This window comes from Microcaecilia unicolor, chromosome 14, assembly GCF_901765095.1.
Source record: "Microcaecilia unicolor chromosome 14, aMicUni1.1, whole genome shotgun sequence".
Lineage (NCBI taxonomy): Eukaryota > Metazoa > Chordata > Amphibia > Gymnophiona > Siphonopidae > Microcaecilia > Microcaecilia unicolor.
In genome coordinates, this window is record NC_044044.1 from 11,358,068 (window position 1) to 11,372,908 (window position 14,841).

The window sequence follows — 14,841 nt, forward strand, 5'->3', positions numbered from 1 at the left end:
CTGAGACCTTACCGCCACCCATTGACCTAGCAGTACGGTCTCATGCGCTACCCGAGCAGAAAGCACGCAGCACATGCCAACTGCTGTTTACCGCCAGGTAGGCGCCCCTCGGTAGAAAATAGAAAATATTTTCTACCGTGTGTTTTCGGCGCGCACCAAATTCAGAATTACTGCCTGGGGAACACGGTAGCAGGGCAGGAATGCCAATTTGGCGCGTGCTGGATGCACATAGGCTCTTGCGTGCCTTTGTAAAAGGGCCATTAAATTAAAGACTTTGCAACCTAAATGCCAGTTTAAATTGAAAAATGTTTTTCTAAGTAATTTTTCTTGTAATGAATAGTAAACTAAGGATCCAATCAGCACTGAAAGATCCTGATAACAAGTTTTGATTGGCTGAGAGGTGTGGGCATTTTTCTTAAACACAATGCAGGAGCAAAAGCATTAACATTTCAAAGTACCTTCATACACTTCTCAACATATTTTGCAACATTTTATAGCATATTTTCAATATTTCACTATCTCTTTTATCCGGATCATCAGAGTTCACAGCATCAACGTCGCTATGAAAACTTTCCAAAGCAACGATGTGCAAATCTTCATCAAGACAAACGAAAAGGAGGAACAAACCTCACGTGACCGTGAGAATCAAACAAAAAAGGGAGGTACAAACCAGGATGATATCAACCAGTCATAATTAGTTTTTAATTCAAACTTCAACTTAGAAACTAGCTTTTTCAAAAATTTTATCAAATCTTGTAGACTTTTCTTTAAAAACAGTCCAGAAACATTCAGAACTTATTTATTTATTTATTGCATTTGTATCCCACATTTTCCCACCTATTTGCAGGCTCAATGTGGCTTACATAGTACCGTCAAAGGCGTTTGCCCAGTCGGTGGATAACAAATACAAAGTTGTATAGTGATCGAATGAGGTATAAGTGGAGGGTCGGAATAGATGAAAATTGCATGATGTCCTGTTCGATCAAAGTCATGCTATGTTGGTAGGTGAAGAGGGTTATGTGGGGTCGTTGGGGTAGGCCTTTTTGAAGCGATTGGTTTTTAGTGATTTCCTGAAGTTCAAGTGGTCATGGATTTATAAATATGGTAGCCCACTTAACTTGCAGCTGTTTTCAAACCCGTTGAGAAACCGTCTGACACGGCGAGCTTGGAACACTCCTGTGGATTGGGTTAGCTAGAAATATCTCCTTTGAAAGGCAAAAAGGGAAGTTAGGCTAATTAGCATGAGTGGACTGCGTTTTGTAACTTGTGCTGATATATTTTGTGAATAATTTTCTCTTAGGAAAAACAATTATTATAACTTTCAGAAATTATTGGTGCTTCTTGACAGATCAGATCTATTTTGTGATTTATTGGTTGCCATAGAAATATTTTTGTATGCTAGCTTTTATTGTATGCTGATTATTATTTATCTATATTAAAACAGATTTATCTGTGTCAGAGCTTATATAGACCAGACATTTCTCCCCAATCCAGAGGAACTTTTATTTTGAAAACATCCGCCTAGACCAGTGATGGTGAACCTATGGCACGTGTGCCAGAGAGGGCACGCACGCCGTCGCCAGGGGCGTAGCCACGGGTGGGCCTGGATGGGCCCAGGCCCAGCCACTTTCCCTCTGGGCCCGCCCACCCAACATCCCCTCGCATGTCCTCCCCGCCGGTGCTAATTACCTCTGTCGAAGCGGCCGCGTCTTTGAAATCCCTGCCCGTCTCTAGCCTTCCCTTCGTGAGTTCGTTCCCTCAGAGTCAGTCCCGCCTTCTGACATCATTTCTGCGAGGGCGGGACTGACTCTGAGGGAACGAACTCACGAAGGGAAGGCTAGAGACGGGCAGGGCTTTCAACGATGCGGCCGCTTCGACGGAGGTAATAAAAAAGATTTACATGCAGGGCATGGATGGGAGCAGGAGGGGAGGGGAGGGCAGGAGACAGGAGGGTTGCTGGACATGGATGAATGGAAGGGAGGGCAATTGTTGGACGGATGGAGGGGAGGGGAGGGGAGGGAAGGGAAGACAGGAAGAAGATGCACATGGATGGAGCAAAAATCACATTAATTATTCAAAAGCATGCCAAATGCTTTTAAAGTTCTGTTATTCGGGTTAAATTGCCCTGTTGGCACTTTGCGATAAATAATTAGATTTTGAGTTGCTGTTTGGGCACTCGGTCTCTGAAAGGTTCGCCATCACTGGCCTAGACATTACTGTGTGCTAGTTCATCCTACAGAGTAATTGCGCTACTCCTTTATGTTATCACTACAGCTTGTACTGTGGAAAATTAAACATCTTTGGTAGGAGCTGGTGATGGAAATTGCTACTGAGACTCCAGATCAGTCTACCTTTGACCCAAGGTGACTGGAGCAGTTCGTGCTGGAAGCTATGTGACAAGTTATCATTGAACTAGGTCAAGCATTGATTTCTCAAATGTATTTATTGACCTCCTAGATTGGTCAATGTCAAACAAAGTTTGGATGTAAAGGTCCCTAACTTACTACTACTACTAATCATTTCTATAGTGCTATTAGACGTATGCAGCACTGTACATGTTATAGGCAGGTACTTTCTCTGTCCCTAGAGGGCTCACAATCTAGAATTGTGGAGGAGTAGCCTAGTGGTTAGTGCAGTGGACTTTGATCCTGGGAAACTGAGTTCGATTTCCACTGCAGCTCCTTGTGACTCTGGGCAAGTCACTTAACCCTCCATTGCCCCTGGTACAAAATAAGTACCTGAATATATGTAAACCGCTTTGAATTTAGTTGCAAAAACCTCAGAAAGGTGGTATATCAAGTCCCATTTCCCTTTCCCTATTTGAGATTCTACATGGAATGTTGCTATTCGATTCCACTAGCAACATTCCATGTAGAAGCCTGCCCTTGCAGATCAGCATTTCCCTTTCCCCATAGGAATGCATTGGTGTCTCTAATGTTTAGCATGCCAAAAAATATGAGCGCACCTCAGTAAAAGACTCTCTAAGTTTTTGTACCTGGGACAATGGCTGGTTAAGTGACCTGCCCAAGGTCACAAGGAGCTGCAGTGGGAATTGAACCCAGGTTGCCAGGATCAAAGCCCACTGCACTAACTATTAGGCCACTCCTCTCTTGAAGCGAAAAATTGGTGACACGAGTTAAGATGACTTCTGTGCAACGCTTGGAGGCTGCTTGGTTTAAAGACAATTCTGCTTTCTGCATTAAAGTAGAAGCGTTGGAGTAGGAGGCTACATCTACTAATTTACATCTTATTCATTTTCCATGTTTACCTTAAGGGTTCCATGCAAATTATTTTGTAGATATTTCGTTGAGGTATTGAAAGTCCTTATTCCTATCTTCACCAGTTCTTCTCTTAGCAGTTAGAAGTCTCTGAAGAAGAAGAAGACCCTTTGAAACCGCTGAACGTCACTGATGTCCTGGAGACTTCTGAGACAGAATTAGTTACCTCGGCAAAATTAGTTGTCTCTTCGGTAATAAAAATCAGATAAAGGTCGGCTGTTTTAAACTTTTTTGTAACACCGTGAGGAAAACGTTTTGAACTTTTCGATTAGAATGTTTCCAGATGTGACTATGTGTATTTATTTATTTATTTGTTACATTTGTATCCCACATTTTCCCACCTTTTTGCAGGCTCAATGTGGCTTACATAGTACCATAAACAGCGTTAGCCGATTCCGGTATGAACAAGGTGATATTGAGGTACATGTATGGTAAAGACCATTGGGGGAACTTAGAGAGGGAGAGGAAGGATTAAGATATGTCCAGTTATGGTCTTTGGTTACGTTATGTCGCTGGTATCCCTTGCCAATCAGGATTTCAGGATATCCAAAATGGAGTATGCATGAAAGATCTGCATATAATAGAGGCAGTGTATGCAAATCAAGATCATGCATATTCATTGTGGATATCCTGAAAATCTGACTGGCAAGGAGTGTAAGAGTCACTGTCAAGAATTTCTTTTGTTAAAGCCTGGGGTTTTATTTTAGTTACATTTGTACCCTGCACTTTTTCCCACTCATGGCAGGCTCAATGCGGCAGGCAATGGAGGGTTAAGTGACTTGCCCAGAGTCACAAGGAGCTGCCTGTGCCGGGAATCGAACTCAGTTCCCCAGGACCAAAGTCCACCACCCTAGTCGGCCCTTGCAGATCAGCAATGTGGCCGCGCAGGCTTCTACATGGAATGTTGCTAGTGGAATAGCAACATTCCATGTAGAATCTCCAATAGTATCTATTTTATTTTTGTTACATTTGTACCTGCGCTTTCCCACTCATGGCAGGCTCAATGCGGCTTACATGGGGCAATGGAGGGTTAAGTGACTTGCCCAGAGTCACAAGGAGCTGCCTGTGCCGGGAATTGAACTCAGTTCCTCAGGACCAAAGTCCACCACCCTAACCACTAGGCCACTCCTCCACTCCACTCCATTCAATTGGGTTCACTTTTCTTTGTCAAATTGCCCTGTAAATGTATGGCAAAGCTTAGATCGGTTAAGTATGTTTTCTTTCTCCCCTCTCAGTTCTCCTCCTTTTTAGCCACTAAAAGACTCTGAGATTCCTGTGGTATCCACGGCTTCTTGATGTGGTTGATGTAGTGAAGTCATCCATAGCAGCAACTCTTCGTAATAGTCTTTCTTTCTTCTTCTCTTTTTTTTCCTTGCTGGTAATCTGAATTAGATTCCCTCAGTTGGGGATTTTAGTGGAGCAATGTATTCTATTTTTCCTTATTTTTGATTGTATATTTCTCCATTGCACACTTTCCCTCACAGATGGTATTTGCTTGGTTATGTAATCTTAAACTTCCAATTTAGGTTTTATTTTATACTAGTAAAAGAGGCCCGTTTCAGAGCAAATGAAACAGGCGCTAGCAAGGTTTTCGTCACCAACACCCCCCCTCCCTCCCTCCCTGGTCAACCCCTTCGTTGTTCTGCCATTGCTCCGCCCCCAACGTCATGATGTTTGACGCGAGGGTGGGGCCCGGAGCAATTTCCCACCCCCCCGCCTCCCTGCCTCCCTCCCTGCCAACCCCTTTGTTGTTCTGCCATTGCTCCGCCCTCGAGGGCGGGGCCCGGAGCGATTTTGGTGGCTTCACCTCCACAGACCTTCAAACCTTTTTGAAGGAAGTCAGGGCTTGGCTTCACTGACGTCAGTGTCCTCAGAACGTTGAGGGTGAGTTTTATTATAGTAGATAGTTACATAAATAGTAGATGACGGCAGAGAAAGACCTGTACGGTCCATCCAGTCTGCCCAACAAGATAAATTCATATCTGCTGCTTTATGTGTAAACCTGACTTTGATTTGTATCTGCCATTTTCAGGGCACAGGCCGTAGAAGTCTGCCCAGCACTAGCCCCTCCTTCCAACCACTAGCTCCGCCTTCCCCCACTGGCTCTGCCACCCAATCTCCGCTAAGCTTCTGAGGACCCATTCCTTCTGAACAGGATTCCTTTATGTTTATCCCACGCATGTTTGAATTCCGTTACCGTTTTCATCTCCACCACCTCCCGCAGGAGGGCATTCCAAGTATCCACCACTCTCTCCGTGAAAAAATACTTCATATACTATACCCTCCACCCAAACTTGCCTTTGCTCTGTTTAAATCTAACAAATTACTTGCTTCATGTACTCCTTGAGTTTCACAACAAAAAAAGGGAAAAAAAATATTGTTAAAGAGCAACAAGAGACATGCTTGTTTATCTTTGGATTATATCTAGACCAGGGGTAGGCAACTCCGGTCCTCGAGAGCTGCAGGCAGGTCAGGTTTTCAGGATATCCACAATGAATATGCAGGAGATAGATTTGCAAGCACTGCCTCCATGGTATGCAAATCTATCTCCTACATATTCATTGTGGATATCCTGAAAACCTGACCTGCCTGCGGCTCTCAAGGACTGGAATTGCCTACCTCTGCACTAGGCTACTCCTCCACTGGCAACATTCCATGTGGAGGCAATGCGGCCGCGCAGGCTTCTGTTTCTGTGAGTCTGATGTCCTGCATGTACGTGCAGGACATCAGACTCACAGAAACAGAAGCCTGCGCGGCCGCATTGCTGATCTGCAAGGGCCGACTTCTACATGGAATGTTGCTAGTGGAATAGCAACATTAACATTCCATATAGAATCTCAAATAGTAGCAACAGAATCTCCAACAGTAGCCAACATTCCATGTTCCACTGCACTAACCACTAGGCCAGGGGTAGGCAACTCCGGTCCTCGAGAGCCGCAGGCAGGTCAGGTTTTCAGGATATCCACAATGAATATGCAGGAGATAGATTTGCAAGCACTGCCTCCATGGTATGCAAATCTATCTCCTGCATATTCACTGTGGATATCCTGAAAACCTGACCTGCCTGCGGCTCTCGAGGACCGGAGTTGCCTACCCCTGATCTAGACAGTTGACTTTTGATTGTTCATCAGGGAACACCTCTGGAGCTGAGAACTATCAGGAAAATAAATCTATCAGATCTTTTTTAGGCCAGACCACTTAACCATAACGGCTGCCCAGCAGGAGGGACAAAATATCAAAAGACAGTATCTAGATTCCACAAAGAATATCTCTTTGATAGTTTGATGTCAATCACAGAAGAAGAATGAATTTACAATTATTTGTCATCTCACCCCTCAGAATCTATATACACTGTTGTTTTTGAAAAGAGTCTCTTTTACATTCCAATAAGGTTTGATTTGTTTAGGGTAGAGAAGGGTTTAAATTCACTTGTAATTTAAAAATCAAACACTGTTTTTTTAAGGCATGACAGTATGGTTGAAGACCTGTCTACGTATATGATCACCAAAATTCAACAGGATGCCTCTAGGGCCAATGAAACTGGCTATTGACATTAAAGAAGTTAATTCAACTACTACTACTTATCATTTCTATAGTACTACTAGACATACGCAGCGCTGTACACTTGAACATGAAGAGACAGTCCCTGCTCGACAGAGCTTACAATCTAATTAGGACAGACAAACAGGAGAAACAAGAGATAAGGGAATATTAAAGTGAGGATGATAAAATAAGGGTTCTGAACAAGTGAGTAAGGGTTAGGAGTTAAAAGCAGCATCAAAAAGGTGGGCTTTTAGCCTAGATTTGAAGACGGCCAGAGATGGAGCTTGACGGTGTACTGCTATGGATTTTTACAGCCTGCTTCACTGACACAGACTACTCAATAATTACTGTGGATTCTTTTGGATTCGTATTAGGTAAATGAGACCTTTATTAGAGGTTCTAAAATCTACAATGATTAAAATATATACAATGATTAAGACATATACAAAGATTAACTATATACACACAATGATTAGCTATGTAACTAAAAAGTAACAATACCTATCTGTACCCTGCCACATGGAGTTGAGTTGGGTTGGGTTGGGTGGAAAGGGGAGTGGAAAGGAGGGGGAAATGGGGAGGGGTTTGATTTGTTTTCTTTTGGATGCTTCAGTTAAGTAAAGTTGTGTGATTTTGCTGTGGGGGTTTTTTTGTAACTTGTTTTGCTGTTATTAACAATGATTTAAATATAAAAGTGACCTGGGGGGGAAACATTTTGGGAAGGGCGTTTAACTGGTTAAGAAAGAAATCTGACACTTCCATAGGCAGGAATTTAGGATGTGTGTGCTGAACTACCCTATTGCTGGAAATCTTTGTATAGGACACATCAGTCACTAAGCTCTGGAGGTTGCTAACTCTGCCTGTCAAATTGACTGCCACTAAATTCTTCAATATCATGCTGTGCTCCCAAGAAACAGTGGGAGACTTGATGGCAGCCGTTAATAGAAACAAACCCTGCATAAAATGAACAACCAACCGCTTCAGTTTGACCTTTTGCAAAAAAATGCTGAACGATATATATTATCTACTGATAACTATTGTCGTATATCTTCTTTATCTTTTTTTAACAAACACAATGGAAATCTGGTGTTAGAGCAGCTAACAGATTTTGTTGTTAAGAACTAAATTCTAGGTCATTTCCAGTTTGGATTCCGTCCTACATATGATACCCAGACCTTATTACTATCTATACTTGATTCTGTGTTTGCTGGATTTCAGACCGCTCTAGTTGAATAACAATAAATTCTGTCTTAAGTAGAGAGGTGTGGTAGCCGTGTTAGTCCACTCTTAAAGGTTATCAATAGAAATCAAACAAAATAAAACATGGAAAAGAAAATAAGATGAAACCTTTTTTATTGGACATAACTTAATACATTTCTTGATTAGCTTTCGAAGGTTGCCCTTCTTCGTCAGATCGGAAATAAGCAAATGTGTTGGCAGATAGTATATACAAGAGAAACATCAAAGCATCACTTTGACAGTCTGACAGAGTGGGACGGTGGGGGTATGCATGGGGACATCAAAGCATTTCATTGATATTCTAACAGGATGGGTGTTGGTAGGTGAGAGGAGGGTAATAAACAGAGAAATACAGCTTTATGGTTTATAATGGGTTAGAAAACCCAGATCCTTATTAAGTCCTGTTTGTTGGGTGTCAAAATATTCAATCATTCTTATTTCAAAGGTCTTACGTTCCTGTATTGTTTTAAAATTACCTTTCAGTATTCTTACTGTGAAATCACTGGTGCAGTGTTCTGGTCTTGTGAAGTGTTGGCCCACAGGGATGGGGGCCTGACTGGCACCGGCTATTTTCATGTGATGTCTGTGCAGATTGAATCTTGTCTTAAGCATCTGGCCTGTTTCTCCAATATAGCATCCTTCGTTACATTTTTTACACTGAATGATATATACCACATTGGAAGATGAGCATGTAAAATAGTCCTTTATGTTGAATATTTTTCCTTTGTGAATGACTGTGGGGTCTTGTGAAATGTTTTGGCATAGTTTGCAGCTGGCTGCGTTACACGGAAACGTGCCCTTTTCTTTTTCCGTCTGTGTTGGAAGTTTACTTCTGATCAGCTTGTTTTTTAAATTTGGTGGCTGTCGGAAGGCCAGCACTGGTGGGGATGGGAATATCTCTTTCAGTAATTCATCTTCCTGAAGTAGTGGCTGTAGGTCTCTTATGATTTTCCTCAGTTTCTCCAGCTCTGGGTTGTATGTCACTACAAGGGGAATTCTGTCTGTGGCTTTTTTTTCCTTGTACTGTAGCAGATTTTCCCTGGGTGTTTTGAGGGAGGAGGCAATATTCTTGGAGATTATTTTGGGGTTGTAGCCTTTCTGTTTGAAGGATGCAGTCAGGGTTTCAAGGTGTCTGTCTCTATCCTCTGGGTCCGAGCAGATACGGTGGTATCTTGTGGCTTGGCTGTAAATGATGGATCTTTTTGTATTTGAAGGATGGTAGCTGCATCTGTCTGTGGGTTTCTTGTATATAGATGTTTGTATACAGCCATCACTGATTGAGACTGTGGTGTCCAAAAAATTGACTTTTTCTGGGGAGTAGTCAATTTTGAATCTGATTGTAGGATGGTAAGTATTGAAGGAATAGTAAAATTGTTTCAGAGTTTCTTCCCCCTCCGTCCAAATCATAAAAATGTCATCGATGTACTGGTAGTATTTTAGAGGTTTGGTCTGGTGTGTATTCAGAAATGTCTCTTCCAGCTCAGCCATAAAAAGGTTGGCATATTGGGGTGCTGTCCTGGTGCCCATTGCAGTGCCCATTATTTGTAGATAGGTATCATTGTTAAAGCGGAAGTAGTTAAAATGAATTTGATTAATTTTGTAATAGTTTCTGGTGAGTATTGATGGTCCAGTGTGGATTTTTTTAGGAGTCTTCCACATGCACCTATGCCATCCGCATGTGGAATGTTGCTGTATAGTGATTCTACATCCATCGTGACCAGAAGGGTGTTTGGTGGTAATTGTTTGATATTTTTCAATTTATTCAGAAAGTCTGTGGTGTCTTGTATGAAGCTGATATTTCCTCCGTGAGCGAGTCCGTGAGCGAGTCCAGATATTTCCACGCTCACGGAGGAAATATCTGGACTCATAGAGGGAAATCTGAAACCTCTCGTGCATAAAACTAACAGCTTCATACAAGATCTCTTTGATTTTCCTGTCTGCTTCAAGATAGATGTACTTTCTATTTCTACAATAAATAAAGTTAAGCGGCCCTTTTACTAAGATGGGTTAATAGATAATGTGGGCGTCAGGCATGTTCAGGGGAAGGCTATGGGCCGAACATTTAATCTAGATACATAACGAGGCATTGAAGAGAATATATAAGTGCTTATTGATTTTTTGATAGTATTGCCATTGGAGGACACTGTTGGTTTACACAGGGCTGGTTAAGGTATATTATTGAAATGTTATACCAGTCCGTTAGCACTCACTTGGTGTTTCATTACACATTAAATGAGCAACCCGATGAAAGAGGTGCTACACCACTAAGCAACAGAAATATACTGTGTGCCTTTTTTAGTGGGAATATCTGAGGGTGCTCTAATTAAAATAAAAACAAAACCAAAATTAACACCATATATATTGTGACAGTACTTTGAACTGTATGGATACAAATTGGATTAGGTATTAGATATCCTTCTTTATCTGGAGCCAAATGGCAACCCTGCAAAGTCAGTCCCCCTCAAGGCAGATCACAATTCCCTCAACAACCCCCCCCCCCCCCCCCGTGATATGATATCCACTCCCAGAGTGCCAAACCCTGTCCCTGAAGGATGTAAGGATGCTCCCTAGCAGTAATCATGCAAGACAAATGCTCGGTGTCATTGGCGCCATTTTGGATTCTGCTGTAGTATCAGGTGGGATTGGAGGGGGACCACTCCCACTTGGCCCCACTGAATCCATCAGTGGCAACCCCAAGGTAAGTCCCAGGGCTGTCAGGGGGGCGAGAGAGGGTGGGGTTCCAGCAAAAGTGGCTAATGCTAGGGGCAGGGTTTTCACATCAGGGGTGGGATTTGGCACATTGAGGAAGGGATGATCAGATCAAGGGGGTGTTGGGGGTATGCTTTCACGGCTGTTCCTCAGATATTATTTATTTTTCAGTGGGGCTGTACCATTGGTAGGTAGCATGGGTGCTCTCACACTGCTGTCTACCATTGCATTTGTATTAACAATCTGACCTGTGTGGTAAATGCAGGGCAGATACAGAGATCGCCTCTGCTTTTACTGCCCAGGCTTGGTCCTTAATGCCTGAGAATTTTTACTTTTAATGTGGAGTAAATGGGCCCCTAAGTCTTTAGGGGTTCATCTTGATTCAACTTTGAAATTACAAGTTCATTTGAGAGACATTATAAAGGTGGTATTCTTAAACTTTGAATTAGTTTGTAATTGGTGTGACTTTTTAGAAGACAATCATTTTCAAAGTGTTATTTATTTATTTAATTTACTTATTTATTTACTTACTTACTAACTTACAACATTTGTATCCCACATTTTCCCACCTATTTGCAGGCTCAATGTGGCTTAATTCTTATTTTGAATTTTGAAGTTCTAACTGTACATCTTAAAATTATGTGTTGGTTTTAAACCAGACTTCTAGATAGGCAAATGAATGCTTCAGCAAAATATCCAATGTGTTAACAATCTTTAGAGCTGAAGGAATGTAAAGGCTTGTAGATCTTATATTTAATTTTAATTCCAGTCAAATTACTTAAAAAAAGGAGGGGAAAGACCTAAAACGTCCCAGCTTGGCAGCAAATAATAAATTCTTAGTGCCGGCGTTCAATGAACTCTTATCATCGGTCTAAAAGGCCTTCTTTCAAAACTTATAATAATAAAAGTTTTGAAAGGAGTTTTTTTTAGACCGATGGTAAGACTGGAGTCCATTGAATGCTGACACTAAGAATTTAGTACTTGCTGCCAAGCTGGGACGTTTGAGGTCTTTTTCCTCCTTTTTTAAGTAATATGATTGGAAACGAAATATCAGATCTACAGACATTTAAATCTCTTCAGCTCTAAAGATTGTTGACACATTGGTTGTAAACTGCCCAGAATTGTAGATTAAGTGGGTCATAAATGTTTTAAATAAATACATGGTGGTGATAAGCTGCAGTGAGGTGAATCCTAGCAGAATTGTTTTTTGAACCTGTCCTGACTGCAGTAAAAAGTATTCAAACAATTTTTTTTGTGGGGCAGGAAAAAGGGTCTAGAACGTTTCCATGACACCAGATGGTAACTCTCTTCTACTTAAAACCATAAGACTTTCTATTCAGGTTCTCCTGAGCAGACTGTAGGCCTTGGGTGTAGGCAGGTTGGATGCATCTATTGTTAGAACAATTTTGAGTTTGAGAAATTCAAAATGATAGGCTCCTGGTGAGACCGAATCAGCCATCAGGATGGGGAGACCCTAGGCTGCTGGGGGCTCATATGCTATCTCGCAAGCCTTGAGTACTTTAAGGGAGCATAAGGTCTATTAGGCTTGTCTCACAGCCAAGGGAGTGACATGTACTGTTGAAAAAGTATAATGATGCCCAACATCGTCAACATGTTATGTCTGATGTCTGCTGCCTATTAGTTCTTTCTTGATGTATATCAAGGTGGTGATCCTTTCTCATTGTCCAGCAGAGCCCCTATAAATTCTAATTGAGATGATGCAGGGCTGGATAAAGGCACAAGCAAACTAATCATTTACATAGGGCCCAAAGGTTTATGGGGCACTTTCAGAAGCACTCAGGACTTAGAAGGTTAAGACTGGGAACTGTCTTAATTTTGTCAAGATTCTACAGGTTTGTAAATTTGCTTTCTCAAAACTACAGGGATAGTAAAGCTTCTGGATATTTTTCAGAGTTTAGCTCTCTGGCTCTCCAATTCTCCCTCCTTCCAGTGCAGAGACTATAGTAGGATCCAGCCACTGGGAAAGCTCCGGCTGCAAAGGCAGTGGGACAGACTAGGTTCTGAATGGGGCCACCTTAGAGAAAGCCTGTGAAAACAGTGAGCAGAGGTGGACTGACCATTCGGGCAACCGGGCAGTGCCTAAGGGCCCAGAGGCTCTGCCCAGATGCCTGGTGCAGCGGTGGTGATCTAGTGGCCTCTGTATGGGAGAGAGGGGAACATGTTCTTTCCTGCCCGGCCCGCTGGGCTGCTGCTATTGCCCCCCCCCCCCCTGCCTGGCACCACTGTATTTTAAAAATGGCAGCCAAGACTCCTTGCAGAAGTCTTGTGAGACTGTTGAGACCCACGAGACTACCGTGGGAAATCTCGGCCATTTTGAAAACAGAGCGGTGCCGACAAGCAGGGGAATAGCGGCAGCGCAGCGGGCAGGAAAGAACATGCCCCCCGCAGAGGCCACCAGGACTCCTCAGGCAGGAATGGGGCAGCGGGGGCATTGGCTGCGGAGGCAGAGGGGTGTCAGGCAGCGGCCCAGACCACCTTCAGTCCGCCCCTGACAGTGAGTGTCCTGGGGAGGGAGAGGGGTTACTGAGAAGGGGCAGCAATGTAAAATGAATGGGGGAAAATGGGAGGGGGCTTCTAGTGCAGGCTGAGAAAACAGCTGCTAGCAAATGCGAGAAATGTGCATGATAGTGGGCACAGCTGCTAGGGGAGGCACTGACTGAATGAGCACTTGAGCATCAGAGGCAGCTCAACACCAGAAGAGAGAGATAGAGAGTGAGAGAGGATGTGAGAGTGTGTGTTTGTCTGAAAAGCGACAATGTGTATGCATGTGCATGTGCTTGATGAGTGAGAATGCACATACATGTGTTTGCATGTCTGAAGCATCAAAGAGTGTATCAGTGTTTATGTGCCTGTGTGTGTGATTGCAGAGCAAGGGAGTACATACGTGTGCTCAAGTACACTCATCTGTCTGAAGAGTGAGTGTGCATTCATGTGTGTGTGGCTGAAGAGCGAAAGAATACAGGTGTGTGTATGAACTCATGTGTCTGAAGAGTTAGAGTGCAAGCATGTGCGTGTGTACATATGTATGACTGAAAAGCAAGAGTACATGTGTGTGTCCACGCGTGTCTGAAGATTGAGAAAGCACGCGTGTGTGTGTGTGACTGAAGAGCAAGAGAGTACATGCAGGTGCGTATGTTTCTGTCTCTCTTGTGGGGTCAGTCTCATATAAATAGAGCTTCTCTTCAAATAGAGAGGTGCAAATGTACCTTTGTGTATGGAAAGGTTTAAGCCCTGGGAATTTACCCAGCAACTATGTTACCTGGGCAAATTCCTTTGAAAACTGACCTAATACTTTTGCTTTGTCTATATCTTTTCAGAAGCACCAAAGAAAGCTAAATATCATTTTTCTTTTGCTTCCTCCATTTCTGAAGGGTTTTTTCCCCCCAATAACCCCTTTGTCTGCACACCTAGATGGCTGCCTGGTATAAGCCCAGGAAGCTGGGTGGAAGGGGCACACATCAAATTTGTTGGTTTGAAACCAGGAGTGGGACCATGATTTATCCTGGGAGGCCGCACAAAGTAGCAACAGACTGAGGGGCCCTTTTACAAAGGGGCAGTGAAAAATGGCCTGTGGTAGTGTAGATGCGTGTTTTGGGCGCGGGCAGAATCATTTTTCAGCGCACCTGTAAAAATGCCTTTTTAAAATTTTTGCCAAAAATGGACTTGCAGCAAAATGAAAATTGCCGTGAATCTATTTTGGGTCTGAGACTTCACTGTCAGCCAGGGGTGTAGCCAGACCTCACGGTGGGAGGGGGCCAGAGCCCAAGGTTGGGGGCACATTATGAGTGCCGCCCCGCCGCTCCCCCCCCCCACTGCGCCTCCTCACCTACCCCACCGCCTTCCTCCTTGCTGCTTCCCCTCACCGCCTCGTCGCTCCCCCCACAAAAACAAATACCATTGCTGGCCGGGGTCCCCAACCCCTGCCAGCCGAAGCCTTCTTCAGCGCCAGTCAACGTTAGCGTGCACAGGAGCAAGCAGAAAGAAGAGCAGGGCAGCAAACACAGCTGCGCCAGAGACAGGTGCTGAAGAAGGCTTCGGCTGGCGAGGGTTG